Here is a 26585-nt window from a genome sequence, read left to right as displayed (position 1 = left end):
TTCAGCCTTTTATCCCAGTTCTGTGATGATTGCTAGGAAAGAAAAATAGATATCAGAGATGATTGAACCAAACAGACCTCAAATAAACAAAGGAAAAGCCCCTCAGTAGATTTAATTTGTGTAAGTGGGTGATAAATATTCACATATAAACACAGTTTGTACAATGCTAACTATGCAGTAAACATTGATTCTGCAAGATCCTGTGCCGAGCGTCATGGTGAAATAAAGAAATGGAATGTAACAACTATGCCTTTAAGGGTAGAAAACTGAACTAGAGTGAGGGGCCTTTAGCACAGCTGACTCTATGTCAAGAAAACACTTATGAGAAGTGGGAATAGGGTAGATATTCTAGAGATTCATAGAAGGACCCAGGGGTCTATTTGGAGAGATGGTGAGAAGTATACAGGAAAGTCATTTGTTTGTTTGTTTTTTTGTTTGTTTGTTTTTGTTTTTCGAGACAGGGTTTCTCTGTGCAGTTTTTTGTGCCTGTCCTGGAACTCACTCTATAGCCCAGGCTGGCCTCAAACTCACAGTGATTTGCCTGGCTCTGCCTCCCAAGTGCTGGAATTAATAAAGGCATGCATGATCACCACCCAGCTGATTATTTTTTTTTTAAATTTAATTAGTCTGTGAATGACACGTGGGTTTACCTAAAGTTCTAAGTGAGGAACTGTCTTCCAGGTGGAAGAAACAGAATGGTCAAGGACACAAGTCAGGAAAGTGTGCCCAAGTTGCACTTAGGGAATGGGCAGAAGACAATCCAGCCTCACTGCAGGGAGGCCAGGCACAGCAGAGGAAGGAGCCAGGAGAGGAAACAATTCACCATGCCACTGGAACATTTTATAGTTCTGTGAATGTCTGGGAACAGGGTCTGAAGTTACCCACACACCTGCATAGAAGTGTGTGCATATCGACCTGAATAACCGGCCATAGGCAGCCCCATCCCTGTGGCAATTATTCTTCTACTGACGTTAGCAGGTCAACTTCTTGCCCTTGCACCTACTCAAATGCCAGCCTTATTTTAAAAAAGTGGATGGGCAGTGAAAGACAGTGTTCCCCACCTCTGTGGTTTTTTTTTTTCTTTCACAGAATTGGCAACAAGAAGCAGAGAAGTGAAGGAGAAAGCCACTGTGCACTGGGCACCTGCTCTACAGAAACCAGTGGCATGCTGCTTCAGCTGCATCCTCAGACCACCACGAGAGACACCGGGACTTCTTCATTTTGCTGTGGGACTCTGAGGTCCAGCAAGCCTGCTCTGTGACAGGTCTCAGAGATAGAAGATTTGGAGCAAACATTTGGACTCAAGCTTTTTTTTTTTTTCTTCTTCCTGTAACGTTCTATAACCCTGTCAAATTTGTTTCCATTCCAAAGTGGCAAGAGTGAAATATGAACTTGAATTGCCAGCTCTGGAGTCTGCATTCTTCATCTGGATGCTGTATCACTACATCTAGCTTAAATTCCAGTGTCCTTTCTATATTATCTGGTGTTATACAGAAATCATGGGTTTTCTTAATACTTAATACATTGCTCCAATGGCATTTCAGAGTTTAAATAAGAAACTAGCTGACCTGCTTGAGAAATTATAATTTTGTTTTTAATCACATGTATGTGTGTATATGTGTCTGTGTTTGGGTATGTGCACATGAGTACAGGTACTCTCAGGGGCCAGAAGAGGGTGTTTGAGTCCCTGAAGCTGGTGGTTGTGAGCTGTCCAATGTGGCTGATGGGAACTGAATGGGGTCTTCTGCAAGAGCAATATACATGTTTCATCACAGGGCCATCTCTCCAGCCCTGCTGGGGACCTTTCAAAATGACTAATGGTGGATGACTTCAGGAACAAATATGGCTATTTCAGAGGATCTCTATACCAGCTACCCCCTGCCAACAAGTCTGAGTATTAACTAAACGCAGACATTAAAAAGTACCAACAGCTTCCATCAGAACATGAGCTGTTTGGTAAGCTGTGGACACTGGATTATATCTAAGCCATTTTCATGAAATTTACTCTTGCTATCTCCAACACACACATTTATTTGTCTTGAAGTCCAATTATTTATTTTCTTCAGCAAACCCTCCGGTGCCTGGAGCTGCTGCGGACTGATGTGATTTGCTGACACTGTCCTTTTCCTCTTGGAGTTTTGTTCTTTAATTTTAGGAAATTGCACCATTCAAAGTTCCTTTGGAAGAAATCCCATCAGAGAGCTGGGGTATTCCAGGTCGAACAGAGAAGGGGCTTCCACAGTGTGTGTTTCTAAGATTTCCCATGGTCCCGGGAGTCACGCTGACAGCAGAGATGAGAAACCAGAAGACAGGGCTCTGCGAGAGCTTGACAGTGGCAGATCTGTTTAACCCCCAGAAGGGAAGCTCAGCTCCTGCCCACCCACCTCTCCCATCCAGAGCCTGTTCATGCTGTATTTTACTACAGCACTAAAGCCAGAGGCTGTGCATCTCCTGATGAGACAGACCACATCCCCGCCCCCTAAGTCTCCCATGGGAGGTTACACTGGTAAGTGAGTGGAGAAAAGTTTGCATCAGTCTTGAAAGTTGGCAGGGGCACATGGGAACATGGCCGGGCCATTTCCTGAAATTGCTACATTCTTTGTTCAACAAAGTTGGACAGGAGTTCTTAGGGAGCAGCACAGAAGACTGAAGGATGCTTCTGATAAGCTAGGTGCAGGGTTTAATGTCCCTACTATCTTTCTATCCCTTAGCGGGAAAGTGTTACATTTATTTATTTTTTAGTAGAAAGGATTGTTGGTGTTTGTGGGAATAACTCCATGCCAATAACAGGTCCAACCCCTGTGTGTGTGAGGGTGAGTCAACAAGGCCTGGATAACAGAACCATTAACAGTGAAGCTTCTAGAACTAATGCCTGGTTTTACCATGCACTACTGGGTTCTTGGGTCAGATATTCGCATTCTCAGAACCTGGGTTTTCTTAACTGAAAACTGGGAAGAATCAGGGCTGGAGAATAGCTCAGTCAGCAGAGAATGTGTGTGTAAATACGAGGACCTGAGTTTGATCCCCAGAACCTTAAATATGTTATTAGCATTAAATGAGTTAATTTTTGTTCAGTTTTACTTTTAAGAGTAGGCCACATATGGTAGTAACTGAATCTATAAGAGCCAGATTTCCCTGTTGAGACAGGCTAGTGGATTTTATACAAGCTTTTCTACAACAAATGATATTTAAAAAACAGTTGTGAGCTCAAAAAAGCTGTTACACATTTATTATTATATAATTTAACAACGTGTTCCTGTTCAGAATCCTGTGATTTATTATGTAAGCCAATACTAAATGAACACCTGACACTAGGCACAAACTGTAGAAATTCTAAATAAATAATATAACTTTAAAATGTCTCGAGGGTCCAGATAGAGCTGCTGGGACCCTGAGAATTAAAAGTGTATGCTGTGAGCGCTCACAGGCTGTAAACTGTCACAGGTCTACTTGGATTATAACTGGATGGCCATTTGAGTGTGCCTAAAGAATCTTAAAGCATTTTTTTCTACTGTTTCAGGGGAGAGATTACCTTTATATATCAAAAACTGCCCTAATTAGGAGAATGCCCACCAATTATTTGTTAGATGGGTAGGTATAATTTTCAGATGGTTCTTGTCATGCAACCATGAGAACCCAAATTTGATCCCTAGCACCCAAATAAAAAAGTTGGGCATGCTAGTGGGTTCTTTGAATCCTATTGCTATCAAGTGGATCCCTGGGGTTTGCTGGCCAGCCAGCCAGCCTAGCCCGCTCCCAGAGTCCTAGATCAATGAGAGGTCCTGACTCAAAAATAAAAACAAATAAATTGAAAGAAGGGTAGAAGGCTCCCAAGGAACAACCTGAGGCTGTCCTTTGGCCTCCAGACAAACATGCACATACACATGTGCACCTACACACACACACACACACACACACACACACACACACACACACACACACACACATAAAAATAAAGGAAGTTAGAAAAGACCACTGGAGAGAGGGGGAAGCAGTAGGAGACTGCAGTGTGAAGGGGGTGGAAAGGAAGGCTTCGCAGCACTTCAGAGCACAGCTGCTCTCTCAGAGCGCTCAGGTTTAGCTCGCAGCACCCACATCAAGGGGAGGGGCTCACACCCACCCATAACTCTCATTATAAGGGACCTAATGCCTTCTTTTGGCCTCTGTGGCTAAAAGTGAATGCATATACCAACATACATTCACACACACACACACACACACACACACACACACACACACACACCACACACATAAATAAAACAAATCTTTAAAGAGACATCATGAGAATCAGAGAGGCTCATGGGAGTCAATAACTTTCAGGAACACAGCGAGAGAAGCAAACCTCTGCTTGGCCAGGGCCCTGGCAGCCATTATTCAGAGCTCTGAACTACTCCTTTTGAGCGATTTACATAATGCAGCTGGCGCTCTGCTTTGCATTAGAAGCCCGAGTCTAGAGGAATAGCCTCGAAGTGCTAGCTGGAAATCTTTCTCAGAGCTCTGGTTCAGGAGATGACAAAGCTACTCCCTCACCAGCAGAGTCTATGAGTTCTGGAGTTTTCTCGGTTTCCAAACTGCTGAAAGTATGGCTGAAACTCATCCAAACTGTAGAAAAGTCACCCCTCAATACTCAGATTTGCAGTTTCCATCGTGGTGCACTTTGCTTTCCTTTAATGTCGGGGAGCTGCTAAAACAGCTATTTTGAAAGACTCGGCTGGTTCCAACATGCAAGGAAGCTTGCCTAAGGGCTTCTGCAGCCCTGTGAGCTCCATGCAGATGGGAGGCACTCTTGCAGGAGTGATTGTCTCACCTCCCGGAAAAGGGCTAGGGAGATGGTTTGGCCAGTAAAGTGTTTGTCGTATGAGAACAAGAACCTGAGATCAGATCCCCAGAACCAACACAGAGAAGCTGGGGGTGGAATATCAGTGCTGAAGCAGCAGAGGCCAGTGGAACCCTGGGGCTCACCAGCCAGCCAGAGCAGCCAAATGGACAAGTTCAAGTTCCACATCAGAGACGGACACAATAACATGTCTCACACAATAACATGGACAGGCCCTGAGGAAGAATAGCAAAGGTTGACTTTTAGATTCCATAGGCACCAATTACATGTATGTGCGTGTGTGTGCGCGCGCACACACACACACACACACACACACACACACAAGTAAAAAAAAAATGAAATAAGAACCAGGGAAGACATCCCTGGCATGTAAGTAGAAACAGACCCCCCCCCTTCAACAAAACCTTGCTCCCTATGTCCTGTCCCAGTAATTTATCTGTCTGCTCTGCAGTTCTCTGATGCACAGCCCCATCCTGCTTTGTGTTTTATGAGCCCACAGCATTGATTAGTGGCAAACATTTAGCAAATGGTCATTTCCTTCCCAGCACCCTCTCTGCCTCTGTGACCAAGTTCCAGCTAGCCCAGGATTCTCTTCCTGTCTGTTCTGGAGGCTGACTTGACTGACAGGAGCCTTACCCTTTTCCCAAGGAGCTTCCTGTCCTGCCACGTGTAGGAGGAGCCACTGGAGTACTCGCTGCAGGTGCTGGACAGCGACAGCTCACTGCTGCTGCAGCTGTTTCCAGGACAGAGGTGATCGGGGATGACTAACCCCGAGCCAGAGTGTTTCAAGGCGGGGGTTCCTGATTTGGCATTCTGGAGGTGTTCCTGTAAAAGCAGGACAGGGCTGAGCAAAATCCTGGCTTAAGAAGAAGTAAACACCCAATGCAGTTAGAGTAAGCGGCCAGAAGCTCAGGCTTGGGAACCAAGTAGACCTTAGGCTCAGATCTTTGCCCAGGTGGATAGAATTCTTGGGGGCCTACAGGAAGCACGGGCAACAGATGGAGGGGTAAACACCCATGAGATCTCGACAGCCACCTTGCAGGTGTAATAGACGAAGCTCTGCAGACCGGACGGGCTAAACGAATTTAGCATCGTCCTGATGGAGAACAGGAGCTCTCTATTAGCGTCTAACTCCAGCCTATCTCTAGAAAGCCTGGTCTCTGAAATTCTCCAGTTAGAGCTATCTGTCTTTGTGTCACTTGCAGAGGTGTCAGGCTTTTTACTTAGGCAATTTATTGACACTTTATGGGTGCCATTAGTACCTGAGTACTTATCACTGTCCTGCAAATGCGGTTCTGAATGACGGTGAGAAACACCCCAGCCAGAGCCAGGCAGGTAGCCGGGGTGGGAGGAGAGTACTTGTGGTAAACCTTAAACCCTCACAGAGTACAGAGGGCACATTTATTTTGCTCACTAATCAATAACCATAACACTCCATCATTTCATCTGCCTTGCTATAGATACTTTATTTTTGCTGCATAATGATCTCTTTAAGTGATCTTTTAAAAAAATGCCAAGAATTTTTAATATCATCCTATTTCTCCCCACTGAAATTGGGAACTAAGTATCATGATAGGAGAAATGGCTCCATATCCAGTTCTCAGGATCATCTACCAGTGATGCCCTTCTACATTGTTAGATATAAACTTAGTTAAAGTAAGTCTATATTTATTTCTCAATAGATATCTATAGCCAGCCAGCTCTACACGGTCAAGTTTCTCAATTAATTGTTCTGTTGTGACAAAATTCTCTGACAAAGTGAGTTGGAGGGGAAAGGGTTTATTTTGGCCGATAGTCCCAGAGGGATACAGTCCATCATGGCAGGGAAGACGCCATGGAGGAAACAAAAGGCTGGTCATCTTGTTTCCAAACTCAAGAAGCAGAGAATGGATGTGAGTGGTGTGTAGGCTATGAAACCTAAAGGCACATCCACTAGTGACTGATTTCCTCCAGTCAGAGTCCATCTCCTAAGTGTTCCACAACCTTCCACGGGCTGGGAACCAATTGTTAAAACATGCAAGCCTTTCCCGGGGTGGGGGGCACAGGGGAGTACACTTCACATTCAAACCACAACATCAAGAATGACTTTGATCTTCTGATCCTCCCACCTCTAGTTCCTGAGTGCTGAGCTAAAAGTCATGCACCACCATGCTCAATTTATATGGTGGTGGAAATGGAACCCAGGGCTTCGTGCATAGTAGGAAAGCTCTTTACCAACTGAACTACATCCTTAGCCCACATTGGCTCCATTTGACAGAATAACCCAGTATCAATGCCCCTGCTAGCGTAGACATAAAATTCATCCTACATAAAGTCCCAGAAACATCATATGAGCTTCCCATGTCTCTATCCTAGTCTTTCATGTTCTGTTACGGGATTTATCTGGTGGCAATTGTTAATTAGAACTGCCTTTGCTCTAATAGATTCACCCACTCTCCAGGAAGCAACTGAGTCTGCATATTTCCAGGTAAGGGAGAGCTAAACACCTCCAGAGGATTTCCATACTCTGCATGGGTTCTGGTGACTTTTTGTTCTTTCTTCCAGAGTACTACAGTTTAGTTGTGATTTCCTTTTTCATAAACCACCTATCCCTATCCTATTCTGTCTATCAAAAACATACCTGTTTGTACAGCTCAACTCAATGTCTAAGCCTGGGAAAGCAGAAGCCCTCTTGCTCAGGCATTACCCAAGTGCATATGCTTTTTAGAGGATGAATTAATTGACAGGAGACTAGAATGTAGAAGATGGGTAGACTTGAGGAAAAACTGCAGGCTCTCCCTTGGAGTTGACCTTGAGGGATGAGAGAGATACTATAGAAGACACTTCAGGGAGGTGGGGAAGTCAGCCCACATCAAGCGAAGCTGACAGTAATAGGAGAGATTAAGCAAAGAGGTATATTGATACATGCTTTTCACGTGCACACAAATCATATGAGGGATCTTGTTCAACTGCAGGCTCTGATCTAGTAGTTCCATGACAGGATTTCTGATGTGTGCAATAAAGTCTATAAGAACTGGAAGTTCCCTTCATCTTATAGAATTGAAGGCCCTCTCCCTTCAAAACCTCATCACACTGTCTATGCTATGATGCCATAATTATTACTATTCTGGAAAAAGAAGGGAGTGAAGGCTCTCTCTCTTCAGGATCCTAGCATGATGCACACCGTGACTAACTCCCTTGCTGTTCTCTGATTTCAGGGCTTTAGCTCTGAGCCTACACCTCTCCTAATAAGTTCTTCTGAAAGATAACTCTGCCTCAGCTTCATTACTATGGACTCACCATCATCTCTAGCACCGGCGAGTTGGAGAGGGAGTAGAACACATGTATAGGCTGGCTGGAGAGGGATTCTCTACAGAGAGCAGGTAGAGCTAATCCTCCATTTGGGAAGCTCCATCCTTGCCACACTGTTGCCATTGCTGGCGTACGTTAAAAGGCATGTAGAACAGAATTCTGATTCTATGGCTGAAAAGTCAAGCTTTCCTCTGGCGTTTGCTATTATGAGCCACCCTTATCCACTCTGGTTCATAGCTGTTTTGTGCTCAAGCACTTGACCTCTGAGGCCCGTTCTGAGGTTTGAATCAGGCCTCTTCCCTATCCTAGCTCTTTGAATTTGGAAGGAAAGTTACAAAACCCCTGTGTCCCAGTGTCCTTTTTGGTCAGTGGAGGTCACTGAGACACGTGCTACATCAGGTAATGGAGAAGGCTGAATAGTCCTCAGCATATGATGGACTTGAGAAGTTTTAGGTGTTGTTGATATTATGAATGTGTGCATGTGAGTGAGTGTGTGCAAGTGTGTGTGTGTGCACACATATTGAGGCTCTTCAACTAAATCATAAATTTACATATAACCTTATTTTACATCTCTTGGGATCCTACCATATCTGATGTTTTGCACATAAGTTCTGAGATAACTATGTCAGACAATAACCCAAACTGGGTGCATAGTATCCCTGGGGACGACTGACAGAAGCTTCTGGAAACACATACAGGTAGACAGCTTCCTTTGTCTTCCTTTCGGTGGCTGTGGCTAAAATATATCCTGTGTCTTGCATACATTTCATGGATCAGTCCCACTTCCTGTCTGTTCTCTGCCTCCTAACTGTGGGTGCCAAGTACCCAGGTACTGCCCATGCAGAGATACCTTCTACCATGATGGACTGCATCCTCAGGAACTGGGAGCCCAAGTGAACCATCTTGCTCTTAAGTTGCTTCTGTCAGCAGTTTGTTGCAGCAACAAGGCAAGTAAGTAAGACTCCAAGCTCAAATCTTAGCCATAACGCTACATTATCCAATAAGGGCCACATAGGGAGCCAACCTCCCAGGGACCCACAGAACACCACACATCTCACTGAGCACAGTTGTCAATGTAAACACATGATGGTAATAATTAAATCCCATTTTTGTGGAAAGGACATACTGGCTTCATTTCCAACATTATCTTATATATACATCCATTTAATTGGGAAAATGCATAGTTTGCTCTGCTACGAATGTGTCTTTTTCATTCTATTCTGGATTAGCCAACTTGAATGGTTCATGTTCTCTGATATTCTTATTATGATAAATGCAATATAACAGCTACAATTTCAGTTTAATGATTTATAGAAACACAGAGACTGAAGCCAAGAATTTCTTTAATAAAAACTACACAATTCGAAAGATCCGTAATCCTAAGGTCACAGTATAGATCAGGGGCTGTGAGGTCTTTGCAGATGTAGAAAGTGACAGTATTTTACTGAAATGTCATTCCAATTTAACTTGAGAATATTTATATTGGCTACAGAATATATTATCTGCAGCTGATAAAATTATATGGTAAAAAATAAAAATCCAGTCATCCATGACTGCTCATGCCTTTTTTTAAGCCTAATATTTTTCAGTATGCATGTATATGACTGTTGTGTGTGTGTGTGTTTTTTTTTAAGTGACTCTTTTTAGGCCAATGAGACTTAAAAGTCATGCTGGTTAAAATTTTACCAAACAAGCATAAAGCTAACCTCAACTATAGGGGGAAAATGCAGAGCCCATGAATTTTTAAAAGTTCATACATAATATATCATAAGAGTGGGAGAGATAATTTGAGACATGGGCTTTAATAAAAAGCCCCTTGACCATTACTCAGAGACTTTGATATGTAATCAATACCCAAAAAGCTATCTTGGGGACAAAGCCAAGATTTACGACACTTCTGTAGAGAGTGACACTTCCTGCTTACTCTATCAGCTGGGGAACATGTTATTGAATTTCAGAGAACACAAGAAAGGAAGGTGTTGCTATCTATCTGCCCGAGGCTGCTTCGGAGGTGTATCTTGTGACATCACCCTTGCTAGAAAGAAGAAAACGACCTAAGCAACATTCCATAAATACAACTCGGAAACTCACATGCAGCTCAATATCTGCCCACAGAGATGTCAAACTTTGGCCCCGTCCTGCCTCTGAGAGCAAATCTCCAGATGAGAGGTCTATGACACGTGAGTGAAGTTTCTAAGGTGGAAGCAAGCAGAGATGTTGGGTAGCATTCCCTTCATTCTTTGTTTCAAAATCTGACTTTAGATGGAAAGATTTCTAAAGAGTTTGATACTTCCCATTAGGAGAAAACATGTCAGAACCCATGCCAAGTCTATTCTCGCTCAACAGAGTTCTCTCTGTGTGTTTGTATTTGCAAGTTACATTTTTATAGACAACAATCACAGTTTTATAATCTGACAGTCTGCCTGGCAAAATACTTAGAAGAAAAGAAAAAAAGAAGACGCAGTGGGTTGGAGAGATAGCTTAGTTAGTAAAGTACTGCAGTCCTAACACGAAAACCTGAGTTGGTCTCCAGGACTTGTATAAAATCGCCTTCCCCAAGTGGGAGCACATGAATTGATTACCCAATGCTAAATGGTCAGCTCTAAAAAACACACATAAAGGAACATTATACGGACTGAGCAGGTTGTACTGATACATTTAGGAATGTATATGCATATAACAACAATTAATGAAAAAAAGTGTTGAATATTTGAAAGAGAGTAAGGAGGGGTATGTGAAAGGGTTTATAGTGAGGAAAGGAAAGTGGAAAATGATGTAATTACATTATAATCTCAAAAAATTAAAATAGACTTTTTTTTAAAAGATAGTCATGGTGGTGCGTGCTTATAATCACAGAGCTGGGGAGACAGAGTCAGAAGGAACACAGAGCCTCACTGGCAAGACAGCCTAGCCTATTGGTTATTTCCTGGCCACTCAGAGACTCTGTGTCAAAAAAAATCTCTGCTGTTAGGTTTCCCTCAAAGCAGACCTCTGACTTTCACACACACTCAGACATACAGCCTAGAAGTAGTAGTTGGAATATTGATAATAGGAAAATCATCTATACCCTAATATGTTGGCTGGCCAGTGTGAAAATTAACCTCTGGTATTCTCACTAAAAAAGTAAAAATAGTCACAAGGTTAATTTTATTATATTCAGGCATGGTTGAAAATCTAAGCGAATAATTATAAAAGTGACCTTATATCTAAACAGCATTGATCTTAGGAAATCTTCCTTTGGACACATTTTATAACTGAAAGTCATTAGCGTCATCTGCTTGGAACAATTAATGTGAATAGAAAATAATTGCATCAGGGACCTGGGGACTCTGAAGATTTTGTGCATTAATACTTACATGCTATTCAATTATATAGTGCATTCTTTATATCAGTTTTATTTGGGAGACCTGCTACAGTGGAGATGTTTCACTATATTAATCTTTATACTAATTGCTAAGGCTTTCCAGTGGACACTAAATTTGATTTGTTTAATTGCAAATACAATAAAACCTATGATTTATGTGTCATGTTTCTGCCAGGCTGGTGGCATTTTAAAAATGATTTCTGTATCCTGGTTTGTCTTACAACTTTTACGATTTTAGACATCAAAACTCGAACCAAGTGAGTAAATAATGGGCCAAAAAGATCCTTTGTGTCACAGAGTGGACTTGTACAGAAAGGCTGATCCAAGGGTTGGGGAGCTAGCTCATGAAATGCTTGCAGCAGCAGTGTGAGGTCCTGAGATTGGATCCTCAGAATCCACTTAAATATGAACATGGTAGCACAAGGATTTATAATTCTATAATCCTAGGCTGAGATGAGGGATGGGGAGAGGAGGATCTCTCATAGGTGGCTAGCCTGGCACACCCAGTGGTGAAGAATAAGAGACCATGTCTCAAACAAGGTGGAAGGTGAGGCCCAACACCTGACATCATCCTCTAACTGCCACATGCAAGCTGTGGGATGCATGCTTTCCCCCAACACATAAATCACAACACCTCCCACACATGTGAGAGGAGGGAGAAAGAAAAAGATAGATAGATGATAGATAGATAGATAGATAGATAGATAGATAGATAGATGATAGACAGACAGATAGATAGAAAGAAAAAACACTTAGATTTTTTCCAGCAGGGAATGCTAGGACCATTTCAGATTGCAGGATTGGCCTTGCAGGTCATTTTGTGCCAGCAAATTGGCTGTGTTGTCTTAGGAAATATAAGTTCTGTTAAGATGACTGTAATCTATCTGCTTCTATTATCAGAGTAAACTTTCATGAGAACCCTGTACACTCAGTTGGCTATTCACTCAAAAAACCTTTGAAGGATACCTCTTGAACAATGTATACTGTAGCAGGGATATATCTCATTCTAATGCAATGGTAATGATATTTTTTTTCCTGTTCTAGGTAGACCAGTTGTCCCTATCAACAGTTTCAAATTCCTGTTGGCTTGTTTGTTTCACACCTGTATCATTTTCCTCTCTATGTATCTATAGAGGCACTTTCAAAACTTGCTGCCTGTTGCTAAGGAAATTCAAAGTTTTCAAGACTACTAAGACTCCAATAGGTAACTAGAAGGTACTACTTCTGCATGATTTTTATAATACCCTTTTCAAGTTCTGTCTGAAATCTAAGATGCCTGTGGGTAACGTTGGAATTTTCCCTATTGTTAACTAATCAGAACCTGTCATAGTGTATTATATTCAATGAGTACCCAATTAATGCTCATTACAGTCCAGAAAGAAAAAGATATTCTTAGACTCTTTTCCACCCATATATAGGTTTAAGAGATTGAGAGAGTGCCAAATGAATTATATTTTTTTTAAGACCTAAGGATACATTTATCAATGTGCAAACAGTAGAAGCAGTTATGGGAAATGACATTAAACCAAAGAAATGGTGATTTTTGAGTGGTAGATCACGTGATTTGAGGGAAGAGTCCTCTGTAGATTAGATAGCTGACTTCTCATTCAGTTCATGACTGCGCTTCACTCTTTCTTCTCAGATATATGATGTCACCCTTTCACATACTGCATGAGTATGTGTGTGTCAAAACCTACCCTCTTCAATGATGCATTGTGCCACTGGTTTTTATCCAGTTGGTCAATTTACTCCCTTGAAATAGGAACTTAGTCTCTTTTTTTTAATTGCTTCAAAAGAATACTCTGGCAAAAGCAACTTAAGCGAGAAAGTTTTGTTTTGTTCTGTCCACAGTTCGTGGGTATAGCCCATTATGGTGGGGAAGTCAGGGCAGCAGGAGTGTGTGTGCGTGTGCGTGTGCGTGTGGTGTATGCAGAAGCAAATGTGCCACAGCGCATGTGTGGTGATCTAAGGACAGTTGTACATGCTAGCTTTCGCTTTCCACTTTGCTTGGGACAGGGCTTCCTGTTCTCCACAACCCACACCAGATCCTCCAGGCATTCGACTGTCTCGGCCTCTTATCTCACTTTGCTTGGGACAAGGCTTCTTGTTCTCCACAACCCCCACCAGATCCTCCAGGCATTCGACTGTCTCTGCCTCTTATCTCCCTGTAGGAGGGCTGAGATTATAGATGTGTCCAGCTTTACATGGGTTCTAGGGATTCAAACTCAGGTCCTCGGGCTTGCAAGGCCAGTGCACTGAGCCACCTCCCCAACCCTCATGGAAAATTTAACTAAGGCCACTGTCAAAGAGAGTAAGCCAGAATGCCTAATTAAATTCAAATTCTCCAACACAACTTATCTATAGTTCATGTTCACTGGTAGGGTCCCTCTGGATGCAATTTCTGATGTGAACCACTTTAAATTTCAAATCTTTAACCTGAAAATCTAGAAAGTTCCTATATATATATATGATATAAACGGTGGCAAAGCCACACACACACACACACACACACACACACACACAGACAGACAGACAGACAGACACAGACACAGACACAGACACAGACACAGACACAAACCCAGACATAGAGGTACACCCATACACTACTGCTACATTGACTTCCCCACCATACTGGACGATGTCCTGGAACTGTGCACCAGAAAGCCTTTTTTTTTTTTAATTGACCCTGCAACATCTGTTACCTGATCTTACTAACCAGGATCCCACTTGGCCTCAGAAATAGAGACTCCCAGCCTTACATCTCCCAGTCTCCAGGACAGAGCTGGAAGAACCTTTGGCTCAAATTCCTTCCTTGGTCAGGACAATCCCACCCTCCCTTCTTGCCAGCTTGGTCCCTCTATGTCAGAAGCACACTCTCTATTCTGAGTTGATGTTTTCACCCACCATCCTGTGGCACTCTGTTCCTGCTCTTGCTACTCATTATTCAGGAGTGCACTGCAAACAACCCCATCTAAAAGGATATCCATCCTAGACACAGATGAATTCCCATCCAGATGATCACTCTGTCCTCTTCCTCTGACATGTTATCTGTTGTACACCATTACTGGACCTGAACAATTCCTGTAACACTTCCCACCCTACGTTCTAGGATCCCCCAGAAGATCATGTCCATGAGAATGAAGATCTAGCCCTACATTTCTGTTTCTTCTCTGAGGAAGGGATTGATTAGCTGTCATAGAATCTTAACACTCTTCATTCTGGACATACAGGTGGACTTCAATTCCCATAATCCTTTGCAAATAGAGCTGACAAAATGACACATAGTTTTAACTCATGGAATATGAGCGAGTGATGTTTGCCTTCTCTCTCTGGTTTAGGAACATCTCCTAAATGGTCTCTATGTGTTTTTCCCCTTCCACTGGCTTAATTCAGTCAATCCAAAAACAACAACCTGTTGTTGGAAATGGAGCCACCCAAATGTAGGCAATTTGTATTTCTAGTCAATAGCTGGAAGACAGTCACTCTGGGACCAAAAATACTTCCACTGAACTTTATATGAGGAGGCACAATGCCTACCAGGCTTGAGTATGACTCATTTGGGGTTTATTTGTTATCACAGATAACATTTACCTGGCTGATATTGCCCTCAACTACAATAAACACTTGGCAGTATGCAGAGTAGACATTCAACAAAAGTGTACACACGTATATGCTCTAGTTTCCTATCTGTTGCTGGGATAGAAACACTCTTATCAAAATAATGTAAGAGAGGGAAGGATTTATTTGGCTTATACTTCCAGGTCACAGTCTAGCTTGCTAACTGGATCACTCATAGCCTTATGCTTACCTATCTTTTTTATACAGCCAAGGACTACCTGCCCAGGAAAAGGTGGCACTCATAGTATACTGGGCTCTCCTTCATCCATCAAGACAATCTCTTATAGAAATGTCCACAGACCAACTTGATAAAGACCATTACTCAATGGAGACTATTTTCATCAAGTGACTATTTCAAGTTGGCAGTTAACCCTGACTAGAACAATATATAGGTATGTGTATGTGTATATGTATATGCACACATTTATATGCTTATATATAACTGCATCAGCAGCAGAGTAATGTGAGAGCTTATACTACAAGTTTCAGCATTGTTTCAGTGAGATCAACAACAGTCACTGTGTGCAGGAGTAGAAGTAGTGAAGTTCTTGAAGAGCTAAGCTGTATCACAATTCATAGCCAAGATACATCCTTCACACTGGCATAAAATACCAAGTGCAGACTCAAGGACACAGTAAGGACAACTGGTATCCAAGTTACACATCAGCTCAGTATTTTCTTGGTGTGTGTGTGTGTGTGTGTGTGTGTGTGTGTGTGTGTGTGTGTGTGTGTGTTCAGTAGTCCTCAGGCAGCCAGATCTATGCTCTGCACAGGTCTGCATCTGGAAGACAAGGCTTAGGGATGTTCTCTTCAACCGACGGTGCCAAGGATAGGTTGTCCTTCATCTGGGATCAAGGTGAGTGTTCCCTTGAGAGTGGCAAGGACTGATTCTGCAGCTGTGTGGTTAATGATGGCTGTGGATAGCAGAGATGAGAGCCAGCGGAGCCAGGCTGGAGGGCCAGACTTTTCCATTACACTTCTCCCATTATTCACCATGCTGCCCTTTCTCAGATGCTCACTGAAGGCTTATTGCATTTAACAGCATTCTGCCTCTAGGTTTGGGCTCAGTATATGATGATGTCTTAACTTCAAGGTAGTGATTGCTAAAGCCAGGAAGACACCACGACTTTATTTAGTGGTACAAGGTGAGGTCAAAGCTGAGCTTTTCGTCTGAGAAGTCTGGGGAACACTGGGAAATGTGCTGGGCGAACCACGGAAAGAAAGTGATAAACAGCTTTTATTTTTACCGTTGTACTTCTTCAAGTTTGGAAAGGAGGGTGTGACATTTTTCCCTGCCAGGACTTCAGAAGCTAATAGCTTAGCATTAGAGTTAAAAAACCAAAACCAAAACAAAAAAACAAAAGGATAATGTAGCCATGACTCCCATTTCCTCATTCATATTCCTTAAGATAATAATCTAACCTTATAATCATGTGCACAATTTCCCTCCTCTATTAAAAGGGGAGCACCTGGGGCAGCAGAGATGGCTCAGCAGACACAGGCATGAGGACCCAAGTTTTGATCCCCAGGAACACATAGAAAGCCAGGCACAGAATGCATCTCTGTAATCCCAGAGCTGACCAGTAGACATGGAGAGGATCCCTGGGGCTTGCTGGCCAGTTAGTTAGTCTAGCTGAAATGTTGAGTGTCAAGATCAGAGATAGAACCAGTGTGAAGAATAAGGTAGAGATACACACACACACACACACACACACACACACACACACACACACACACACCAGTAAGAATAGAAATGAAAATAAGGTAGAGAGCAGTAAAGGAAGACATCTGCATGTCAACTTCTGCTTCTCACATCCTCATGCAGGGACAAGTGTATCCACACAAGCTCATGTACCACACACAAAGACAAATATCTGCACATGAGAATAAGCAAGGAATGTAGCAGAATAATGGGCTCCACCACCATGGATATTTAAGTTCAGCAACAGAGGGTGGGGATGAATATTCTTAAAGATTTGTGTTTACTATGTTTAACTGTGTATGTCCATGCGAGTGCATGTGCCCTTGGAGGCTAAAGGTACCTGATCTCCCTCGACCTGGTGTTACAGGCAGCTGTGAACTGCCACACGTGAGTGTTGGGAACTAAACCCAGGTCCTCTGCAAGAGCAGTCAGTGCTCTTAGCTGAACTGTTTCTTCAGCCCTATGGATAATATTTTAACCTGTTGTCATCTAACACCCTGATTTAGTTAACTTGCTGAAAACTATAATTACCCCACATTCAACCCGTAGTCCTGTGTTATGTACCGGAGTTGCCCTCTTCCTTTTTTCCTGGAGAGAATCTCAGTGGGAAGAGAAGCCCTCTCTTCCCACAGCTGTTTCATTTCCTGTCTTAAGTACAAAGTGAGATGGAGCAGACCATTCTGCTCCTGTCACATGAGCTAGTTCTAAGTCTACCCGCCACCTTTCCCTGACCACTGCTCTCAATATGCTTGTGACGGTTCACCTCAGTTGTCAACTTGAGGGGATTGAGAATCACCATGGAAACACAATTCTGGGTGTGTCCATGAGGGTGTTTCCAAAAGAGGTTTAACTGAGAAGAACCACCATAACTGTGGGTAGCACCATCCCATGGGCTGAGGTCCTAGTGTGTGTGTGCGTGTGTGTGTGTGTGTGTGTGTGTGTGTGTGTGTGTGAGAGAGAGAGAGAGAGACAGAGAGAGAGAGAGAGAGAGAGAGAGAGAGAGAGAACGAAGGAGGAGGAGGGGGAGGGGAAGGAGGAGGAAGAACAGGGGGAAGGGGAGGGAGAGGAGAGAGGGAGGGAGAGGGAGAAGAAGAAGAAGAAGAAGAAGAGGAGGAGGAGGAGGAGGAGGAGGAGGAGGAGGAGGAGGAGGAGGAGAAGAAGAAGAAGAAGAAGAAGAAGAAGAAGAAGAAGAAGAAGAAGAAGAAGAAGAAGAAGAAGAAGAAGAACCAGCAGCAGCAGCAGCAGCAGCAGCATGCTGAGCACCAGCTTCACTCTTGAGTGCTCTCTAATGAGTGTAAGACCCCCAGCTGCCTTCCATTCCTACCACTCTGCCCTCTCAACCCTGATAGGCTGCACCCTCAATCTGGGAGCCAAAATAAATCCTTCCTTCCTTGCGTTGCCTTTGTCAGGGATTTTTGTCACAGCAATAAGAAGAGTAAGTCACAGTGGGAACACATTGGAAGGCGGATGGGAAATTCAGAGGACTGAAGGGACTTCTGGGACTTCTCCACTCACTACTGTTATCACGGTTCAGCACCTGACCCCTGCCACCTCTGTCTAAGCATCTGCTCCTCACCTGCCCTGCCTCTGTAATACTGGTTGGCTGCTCATTTGGACTTGAACTTGCTTACTGTTCACCCCCCCTCACATCTGATGACACATCTGGATCCTGAACTGATCTCTTTTAAAATCTTTTTCTCCTTTCTAGTTTTAAAATTATAATCACTTTTTGTGTCTGTGTGCTTGTGCGTGCTTCCTGGGTGAGCACACACACGTCACAGTCCATACGAAGAAGTCAGGACGATGGCTCAGGAGTTGGTCCCCTCCTTCCACCACCTGGGTCTCAGGGATCAGACTTGGTGGCAAGTACGCTTACCCCCTGCACATTCTTACTGGCCTCCTGTGACTGCTGACTTCAGCTACAGTTTAGTTGTAACTGGGCTCGCATTCCCTTCAGAGTGGCGGTCCCATCTCATGCCTCCAAACGAGCTTCTAGGAGCCCGTTTCCATTTCTCTGGCTGAGTCCTACGCTGCCGCTGTGCAGACAGTCCTGTGCGGTACTTTCCTCCCTCCAACCCCACACAACGGGGCAAACCTGGAGAGAGGTCTCAGGACGTTAAGCACCTTCGGATACTGCCAGCATCCTGAAGTGTCCTATCGTGTGCATGAGCTGTAACGTATCTGTGTGCTATGTCTAAGAGAAGTGTTTCCAATATGGCTGTGAATTGGATGGAGCTTGATGGAGACACTTTATCCCTTCTGCAGGGTAATAGAGCAATTTTCATAGTTAGCTGTGACGACTGTTCAAAGGAAGCTCAATAAAATTACCCCAAATAACTTAGTCTGAAGAGTATAATTTCTGTGTGGAAGTTTTACTTTACAAACAATCTTCCCCTACAAAAAAGAAAGAAAGAAAAGAAACCAACAACACACACACAAAAAAAACAAAAACAAAACCCCTCACATTTTTGCCTCATATACTAGACTTACGTTTTTTGTCCCTCTCAGAAATATGATTTTCGCCAGCCCTTCTAAATTCCATCAAGAGTCATGGCTGCAGATTCTCGGGTTTGCATTTCATGGGTTTTGGTTCTAATACATTAAGAATTTATTATAAAACTGAATATTATATAACTTTATATTATATAACGGAGTATTGAATGGTCATTTCTTAGATTCACAAAAATTTGAGCCTAGAACAGAACAATCTTTTTTGGTAAAGGCTGATGTTTAATTAATTATGACTTACTTTCCATTTTGGGATATAAAGATAAAAACATATTATCTGAACCTTGCCATCTTGCTGACAGATACAGAGAGAATGCCTTTCAAACGTTCTTCTGGAAGACATTTAATAGATATATCCCCCATGGTGTGATCTCACTTGAGTCTAACTTTTATAATTAATTTTTAAGGTCTATCACAATAATCCTTGCCACAATGATTATTTTCCCTGAAAACATTTCTATTCGCCTCAGTGAGCATTCTGCCTCACTTTGGCTGGGGTCTTGGTACATGGCATGGTTTTCCCTTCTCTTTTCTACTTCTTTGGGATCCCAAATTATAAAACGCTTTTGAAAACAATCATTCCACCACTATATTCAAAACCATCTTCAAGGTTCCCCATTGCCATGACAACCTGATTATCTAGTGGCTGCCTAAGAGTGGAGCTTCTGATGGTTACAAAGTTCCTCTGAGGTCTTCCATAACAGGAGAATGAGTAGAACATTTAGTACTGGTCCTATCTACCAGAGTCCTATGAATGGTGTCCTGAAGACCTGCAGGTGAGGACCAGTGGGAAGATGGATGAGAACAGTTCCATTAGGAACTTCCTCTGCATCTAGAAACATCTATGAAGCCTCTACTGTGTGCAGAATCCTGACTGTGAACTATGGGAGACATATAGAAGGTCATTCCTTCAGCTTATGAGATCAATGAAGTGTCTAAACTGAACAGATGAGGGGAAAATTCTAAAGAATTCTAAAGGTATAACAAGCAACAGAGATTATGGCAGAGGGGCTGGGCTGGGCTGTAGACCAGTGGGTACAGTGTTTACCAGCATGCATGAAGCCCTGCACAGGACCCTGGCATTCACTATATAGACTGTACATGGTGAATACCTGTAATCCCACCACTTGGGAAGGGGAGGCAAGAGAATCAGAAATTCAAAGTCATTCTCAGCTGCATAGAGTGGTGGAGGCCAATCTGGGCTACAGGAGACCCTATCTCACAAAAAAAGAAGTTATGGTAGAACAAGAGGTATTTGGGGAGGTGACAGACACTGTGTGTTAATAGCACAATACAGTGTGTGTGGCAGGTGGTGACCTGCATAGTGACTCTGTGCAGGAGGGACTCCGCTGTCACTCCAGATCTTTTTTGACAGGGTCTTTCAACAAAATGAAAACCCACCAGGAATTCTTCAGACACAGCCCAATCTCAGAGTGACAGAATCTATGAAACCTGATGGGGGGCTGGGGCTTCTGGGGCAGACCTGTGGGCAAGTGGGGGAAGCACTTCCTGAAGGTGGCTGGGGCTTGCCCTCAGTCCGCAGCCTCTCCCAGTGTCCCTTTGTCTTTTGGCTCTGAAGCAGATCAGAGGGAGGAAGTGACTCAGCGCAGCCTGAACTTATTCTGGGATCTAAGAGATACAGAAATGCCTCAAATTTCCATTTTTATCGCTAATTACTTTAACAGGTTCTTTAATAAGTGCCTCCCAATCGCCCCTGCTGTTCCGTAAAATTATCTACACTGCTTTTTTGCATTTTTAATCATGTTTTAGTTTTGAAAAAGTCCTGACTTTTCAGAAGCTTTCTGCTTTTTTATAGTTGGGGCATTGAATTTCCCTTCTGATTTCACTGAACCACACAGATTAGAAGGAGGAAACAAAGATGAACGTGCGCCCCGCCCCCACCTCCCTTCCTTCCCCAGACCTGATAGAACCCTCACTGATAGACCCTGGGGTTTAATGTACCATTGATTAGGAAGAAATGAGCTACCTCCTGCTCTGGGGTGGAAAGAGACACCGTGTGCAGTCCTATGCCTGAGTTTACCTCACAAAGGGCCATGTTACCATGCGGAAGTTGGGATCTTCGATTTTTAGGGAGCAGGAAGTTAAGATGACAGACACCAGGGGAGCTGCCCAAAGTCACAGGACCCTGTCTATCACAGAAAGTAGTAGAACGGGGGGGGGGGGGGGGGGGGGGGGGGGGGCTTTCTCTGGGATCTGCCTCCCGCCTCAGTCTACATGCTTCCCCAGATACTCACTTCCCCTCTCCCATTACAGAGGGTATTAATAATCCCATTGGTATCATTTACAAAACAAGTCTCATAAAAGTTGCTTATTTCAGCCTAAAATGTTAAGCTTCTGTTTCAAGTCCATTCCCATCGGGTGAATTATGTTGCCATGGTGATTGTTTTTTTTCTGTCTAGATGATTTAAACTGTTATTTTCAACCCCACCTTGTGAGTGAAGAAACTGATCCAAGAGTTAAAATGTCTTGCTGGAATGAAGGTCTCGTAACTAGTACTTGAAGCCCAGCAGCCTGATTACTGAGTTCAGGCTTATAATTCTACTCAATTAAATTTACTTAATGATGGTCTGTCAGGGATAATTTACTAAAATAACAATATAAATTAATTAGACAATGAAATGGACTGCATAGAATTAAAAAAAAAAAAACTTCAAACCCAATATATCTTTGCTGTCTAGACTCAAGCATGGTTCATTCATTTAAAAAATATTTCATTGCTATTTTACTATCATTATTGTTATAGTACAGTGGTTTGACAATGCTTTTACTGGCATTTATTAATTATAGCTAAAATGATTTCACTGTCATTTGCATACACACATATAATATATTTGACTATAAACATCCCGTTATCACTCTTTTGTCTCCCTCCCCTCCTGCTGATTCCCTCCTCTTCCCAAATGGTCTTAGAACGTCCATGTCTTTTGGGTGTGACTCAATGAGTTTTACTGATATTGCTTACAGAGAAGTGGGTAAAGGGTTATTTACAGAAACATAGGCAACTTACAAGAACTCACATCACTTAAAGAAAATGTCCATCCCCCAGTAGCCATATATTATGATTGGTTTTACTGAATACTTTTACTTTCTTAACTCTCTCCATTTTTTTTGTTTGTTTTTTGAGACAAGGTTTTTCTGTGTAGCTTTGTGCCTTTCTTGGAACTCATTCTGTAGCCCAAGTTGGCCTCGAACTCACAGAGATGTGCCTGCCTCTGCCTCCTGAGTGCTAGGGTTAGAGGCTTGCGCCACCACGGCCTGGCCTCTCTCCATTTTTTTCCCAAGGAAACACAATTCTGTTCTCGAATGTGGACCTAACTGAAACAGGAAACTAAGCTGAACAGTAGCAAACACTTGAGTGAAGACTTGCTGCGTTCTAGGTATGTCAGTTTCCATAGGAGATTTCCTGGAGATGGAACCAGGGCTTTGTGCATGCCAGGCAAGGACTCTACCAACTGAGCTACACATCCAGGCCTCAGGTCAAAATTCAACAAGAATCTGGGGCCATAGGAACATCCTGACCTTACTGAGACTAAAAAATGAAAGAAAGGTCTTACTGGGCATTTCTGTGCAGAGGTTCAAGGGGGAGCGACATCCTAACATATTCTACAAAATATTTCAGCAAGAGCACCAAGGTGAATTTTAGGGGTGGTCAATGTGGGGAGGTACCTCAGAAGACAAAGGACTGTGTTAGTTCTCACAGAGAACAGCTACAGTGGCAGAGCTAGCATGTGACTCAATCACTTCCTTGAATACCTGCATTCCTCTCTAAACCTTATCCATCTCAACTGTTCCCCTGATGATGAACCTGGCTATGGCCCTTCATGTCCGTACCTATGCATCAAACAAAAGGTCTACAACAGTGGTTCTCAACCTTCCTAATACTGCCACCCTTTAATACAGTTCCTCATGTTGTGGTGACTCCTAACCATAAAATTATTTTCATTGCTACTTCATAACTGTAATTTTCTACTGTTATGAATTGTAATGTAAATACCTGATATGCAGGATATCTGATATGCAACACTAAAGGGGCTGTGACCCATGAGAACCTATGGTCTAGAAAAAGAGACATCACAGAAATTGTACTGGGCATTTATATAACATTTACTCCCTCTTGGTACCTTTACTCCTTAAAAGAGAGGCAGAGGATACAATCTGTGGTCTTTAATATGTTGTAAGCTTGAATTATACAAAGACCTATAAGCTCTGAAGATGTGTAGATCCTGATTCTAAAGTTGTATGAGAACTCCCAGTAACACCACGGTGTTCTATGGTGTTCTACGTGTTAGCCATGGGCTGAGAAACCAGACACCAAAAAGTACAGCGAGGCTTTCACAGGTACAGCTCCAGAGGAGAAGGCAGCTCCGGTGTGCTGTCACACAGGAGGGTTCCTGTCACACAGTAGGTACTTCCTCCTCCACCGGCTGCAAGAAAAGGTTTCAAAGGCTTTCACTAGAGACTTGAGACAGGCTTGAGGGGACAGATGGCTTCCTCTGACGTGAACATTGTACAACGTAGGCATGTATAGAAACATCACATCCATATGTGTGCAGACACTGGTACACTTTCGTTGCCTAAAAATGAAAGGCCATTAGAAAGAGGAGCAGATAGAAAAGGAGGGGGAGGAAGAGGAAAATTGGTGGGATAGGAGGAAGAGGACAGGTAAGAGAGAGAGAGAGGGAAGAGCAGGAGGATGAGGAAGAAGAGAAGCAGAGAAAGAAGGGAAGGAGAAAGTAGAGGAGGTGAAGAAGAGAAAAATGAAGAACAGAGAGAGGAGGAGGAGAAGGTCCCCTTTTAACAGGTAGGGCTAACTGCTGGAATCCCACACATCTTACAGCACCTGTGCAGGTGTGTGACACACACAGCCACACTGTCTAAGTGTTCAGTGAAAGCCAGTCTCCCTTCTCTTGGGGGTTCACACTAAGTTGATGATCCTGCTTTCAAAGCGTGACTTCCACTGGCCTTGTAGACTCTGTTGGCGAAAGGCGAAAGTCGGCATCACAGCTTCCCTGTGGCTTTGTCCCCAAAGTAATTTTTAAAATCCACTGTTCCTTTACCCCCACGGTAAGAAATGCTTTATGGTATTATAAACAAGCAGTTGAAAATTGTTATTTATGTGTCTTCCTAATAGCAATTTGAAATATAGGACATGGAATTACTAGCATACAATACTGCTCAATATTAACAGTGGGAAGGGTAATATGTAAAACAGGCATTAAAGGATTAGCTATGAAATATGTTTCAGGAGGCTAAATCATTTCTTGGCAAACGACAGTTTCTAACCATTGTGTAGGACTCAAGTTGAGTGGATTGGTTTTTATTTTTCTATCATTTGCAAAATAGATTCCATATTTAAATCTCAAACTTGCAACTTTTTTTTTTCAGGCATATTAGGGGAAACTGAGACAGAAAGGGTGCCAGACTTGCAACTCAGATTGCTCTGGGTTTCCAAGCTAAGCCTCTCCCATGATTCCACCATGGCATCACTGTTAACAAGCACACGAACATGATGTTACAGAAGCTTGCCTCACAGAAAAGGAGTTGCTATTGCATCAGAAATCAGGAAAGGGTTAGCGAGATGGCTCTGTGGGACAGCGCTTGCCATGCAAGCATGAGGATGTTAGTCCATATCTCTAGCACCCAAGTATGCAGAGCAGCGCACATCTGTAGCCTTAGAAGGGGGAGTGAATGAGAAGGAAGACGAGGAGGAGGAGGAAGAGGGGAGGAAGAAGAGTAGAAGGCACAAGGGAAGGAAGGAGAGGAGAAGGAGAGGAGAAGATGGCTATTGGAGCCTAATGACTAGCTAATCTTAGCCAAATCGATGAGCTCCAGGTTCAGTGAGAAACTATATCTCAAAGAACAAGGCAGCCAGCCAATGAAGAGGACCGTAGACATTGACCTCTGTCCTCTACATGCATGCACAGGTACATATGCTTGCTATACATGAGCACACATAACCAAGCAACATAGTCTCACACATACACACAAATTCAGCAAACACAGATCTTTCACAAGACATAACCCATCTCCACTGTTTTCCTTTAGAAGCTACAAGTACTTAATTCCCGTCACGCTGGTCTGGAGTTAGTAAACACTGTGTTTGTGAACCAGGCATGGGGGAAGGTCAAAAGGGAAATTCTTAATCCCCTAGGGTAGAAATCATGAAGTATTAAGCAGATATTCTATGCATAAATATAAATAACATAATCTCTCCATTTTCTTCCGAGACAGTTGCTGGCTACCATAATCCTAAAATTATTCCATACTCACAAATCCCCCAAGATTTATTAATTTTCATAAACTGCTTTGATGGAAACTTCTCTCAAAGATGCACAGTAATCTTTCTCTGAGCTCGTCTTTCATTCTGTATCATGGGTGGTGTTTTCAACCTCAGAGGCTGCTGAAAGTGAGTTCTTATTTTTCAAAGGAATTGGTTATGGATCTATAAATAACTATTACAAAGAAATGAGCCCAGAGAGAAAAATAAACTGCTCTCAGACTTATTTGAACAACTATGAGAAATTAAAATTCCCAAGAAGTAATTAAGGTGATAAAATTAAGGCTCTGCTCTGAATACTTGCTGGCAATCAGCTGGGTTTAAAGACAATAGTGTTTTGTCTCAGGCTGCCTGTGGAAGCTTATAAATATTTTTCCTTGATTGCTCCACGTTAATGATTTCAGGGGCTTCAGGTATTTCTTACATATATCTCTATTGTAATTTTCAGCTATTTGATGTGAAAAAGCAAATTTCTTTTCATAAATTTTTTTTCTGGTTTTGGTTTTTCAAGCAACTGTCTCACATATCCCAGACTAGACTCAGTCTCAGCACAGAGCTGAAGAAGACTTGAACTCTTGATTCTCCTGCTTCTATCTCCCAGTGCTGGGATTACAAACATGCCACCATGCTGGGGTTATGTGGTACTGGCCTTGAACTCAGGATCCTGTGTGTGCTAGGGCAGCCTTACGCCAGCCGACTCACAGCAGTGGCTCCATAAACCTATTTCTACTGATCAAAAACTAGTGAAATAATACAGCCTTTAACTCGAGTGCATAAAATTAGTCACACTGTAAAATGTGAATTATGTATTCAAAAACCAAATGGTTGAGTCCAGAAGATGTCGTCAAGTGTCTACATGGGTCACCTGGCTAAATTCCAGGTCCACAGCCATGGCCCAGGTCATTGTACTGCCATTAACTGGAATTCAGTGGCTCCCAACTGTAGATTAGTTTGACATAGTTTAAAT

At 42.9% G+C, this 26585-nt stretch overlaps 1 protein-coding gene and 1 long non-coding RNA gene across 2 annotated transcripts in view; both read right to left on the bottom strand.

Moving 5' to 3' along the window:
- Positions 1–26585, bottom strand: part of Nckap5 (NCK associated protein 5) — a 788185-nt gene that overhangs the window by 115888 nt on the left and 645712 nt on the right. The gene's annotated exons all lie outside the window — the stretch shown is intronic.
- LOC131925210 (uncharacterized) lies at positions 23491–24290 on the bottom strand. Its single transcript, XR_009383175.1, has 2 exons — positions 24182–24290; positions 23491–23915 (listed from the first exon to the last, which is right to left on the bottom strand). It is a non-coding gene; the product is annotated as an uncharacterized LOC131925210 (long non-coding RNA).

This window comes from Peromyscus eremicus, chromosome 15, assembly GCF_949786415.1.
Source record: "Peromyscus eremicus chromosome 15, PerEre_H2_v1, whole genome shotgun sequence".
NCBI classification, from domain to species: domain Eukaryota; kingdom Metazoa; phylum Chordata; class Mammalia; order Rodentia; family Cricetidae; genus Peromyscus; species Peromyscus eremicus.
Note: the sequence above shows the minus strand (reverse complement) of the source record. Positions and strands in the feature narration are given on the sequence as shown.